Here is a 2,582-nt window from a genome sequence, read left to right on the forward strand (position 1 = left end):
TGAGTTTGGCAAGTTCTTCTTCATAGATTATGGATACTAACCCTTTATCTGATATGTCATTTGCAAATATCTTCTACCATTTCATCGGTTTCCTTTAGTTTTGTTAATTGTCTCCTTTGCTGTGCTGAAAGTTTTTATCTTGATGAGTCCCACTAGTTCTCTTTTGCTTTTATATCCCTTGTCTTTGGAGACATGTCAAGTAAGGAGTTGCTGTGGCCGAGGTCGAAGAAGTTGCTGCCTGCTTTCTCCTCTGGGGTTTTGATGGTTTCCTGTCTCACATTTAGGCCTTTCATCCATTTTGAATTCATGTTTGTGTATGGTGTAAGACAGTGGTCCAATGTCATTTTTCTGCATGTTGCTGTCCAGTTCTTCCAGCGCCATTTGCTGAAGAGACTGTCTTTTTCCCATTGGATACTCTTTCCTGCTTTGTTTAAAATTAGTTGGCCATGTATCTGTCAGTCCATTTCTGGGTTACCTATTCTATTCCACTGGAGTATGTGTCTGTTTTATGCCAATACCATACTGTCTTGATGATTACAGCTCTGTAACAAAGACTAGGTCCCGGATTATGATGCCTCCTGCTTTGGTTTTCTTTTTCAACGTTACTTTGGCTATTTGGTGTCTTTTATGGTTCCATACAAATTTTAGGATTGTTCTAGCTCTGTGAAGAATTCTGGTGCTGCTTTGATGGGGATTGCATTGCCTGTGTTGGTTGCTTTGGACATTATTGACATGTTAATATTAGTTCTTCTTCCAATTCATGAGCATTCAATGTTTTTCCATTTCTCTGTGTCTTATTCAATGTCTTTCATAAGCTTTCACTAATTTTTAGCATACATATCTTTTACCTCTTTGGTTAAGTTTGTGCCTAGGTATTTTGTGGGTTTTGGTGCATTTGTAAACGGGATCGATTCCTTGATATCTCTTTCTGTTCCTTCATTATTGGAATATAGCAATGGAACCAATTTCTGCACATTGTTTTCACATCCTGTGACTTCATAAATGCATGGATCAGTTCTTGCAGTTTTTTCGTGGAGCTTTCAAGTTTTTCACCTAGAGTATCATGTCATCTGCGAAAAGTAAAAGTTTGATTCCTTCTTTGTCAATTTGTATTCCTTTTATTTCATTTTGTTGTCTGATGGCTGAGGCTCGGACTTCCAACACTATGTTAAACAACAGTGGTGAGAGTGGACATCCCTGTCGTGTTCCTGATCTCAGGGAGAAAGCTCTCAGTTTTTCCCCATTGGCGATGATATGAACTGTGGGCCTTTCATATATGGCTTTATGATACTAAGGTACGTTCCTTCTATCTCGACTTTCTTGAGGCTTTTTCTTTAGAAAAGATATTCTATTTTGTCAGATGCCTTTTCTGCATCTATTGACAGGATCACCTGGTTCTTATCCTTTCTTCTATTAATGTGAAGTATCACGTTGCTTGATTCATGAATATTGACCCAGCCCTGCAGCCCAGGAATAAATCCCACTTGATCATGGTGAATAATTCTTTTAATGTACTGTTGAATTCAACTGCCTAGTATCTTCTTGAGAATTTTTGCATCCACGTTCATCAGGGACATTGGCCTGTAATTCTTTTTAGTGGGGTGTCTGTCTGCTTTGGGAATCAAGGTCATTGTGGCCTCATCCAATGAATCTGGGAGCTTTTCTTCCAGTTCTATTTTTTGGAACAGCTTGAGAAGGATGGGTATGAACTCTGCTTTAAATGTCTGGTAGAATTCCCCAGGAAAGCTGTCTGGCCCAGGACTCTTATTTGTTGGGAGATTTTTGATAAACGATTCAATTTCTTCATGGATAATGGGTCTGTTCAAATTTTTTATTTCTCCCTGTTTGAATTTTGGCATGTGTAAATGTCTAGAAATTTGTCGATTTCTTTCAGATTGTCCTGTTTGCTGGCTAAAATTGTTTCATAGTATTCTCTAATAATTGTTTGTATTCTGCGGGGTTGATTGTGATCTCTCCTTTTTCATTCATGATTTTATCATTTTGGGTCCTCTCTCTTTTCTTTTGAGATATTTGGCTAAAAGTTTCTCAATTTTGTTTATTCTTCCAAAAAAAAGAAAAGAAAAGAAAAAAACCAGACCAACTCTTAGATTCCTTGATTTCTTCTACCATTTTTAAAAATTCTATATTGTTTATTTCTGCTCTAATATTTATAATTTCTTTTCTCCTGCTGGCTTTGGACTTTGTTTGCTAATGTTTTTCTAGCTCCTTTCAGTGTGATATTCGGTTCTGCATTTGGGAGCTTTCTTGCTTCTTGAAATAAGCCTGGATTGCAATGTATTTCTCCTTAGGACTGCCTTTGCTGCATCCCAAAGGATTTGGACTGTTGTGATTTCATTTTCATTTGCTTCCTTGTATGTTTAAATTTCTTCTTTAATTTCCTGGCTGACCCATTCATTCTTTTGTAGGATGTTCTCTAACCACCATGTATTTAACTTTTAACATCTATTCTCTTGGCAATTTTCAAGTACACAATTTAGTACATCACGAATTCTGCCTTTAAATCTGGATCAGCTCATGGAGCTTGATGGCAGCATGAGACAGGACAGCACATGATAAGTGAC

Source organism: Neofelis nebulosa, chromosome 6 (genome assembly GCF_028018385.1).
Source record: "Neofelis nebulosa isolate mNeoNeb1 chromosome 6, mNeoNeb1.pri, whole genome shotgun sequence".
Taxonomy (NCBI): Eukaryota; Metazoa; Chordata; class Mammalia; order Carnivora; family Felidae; genus Neofelis; species Neofelis nebulosa.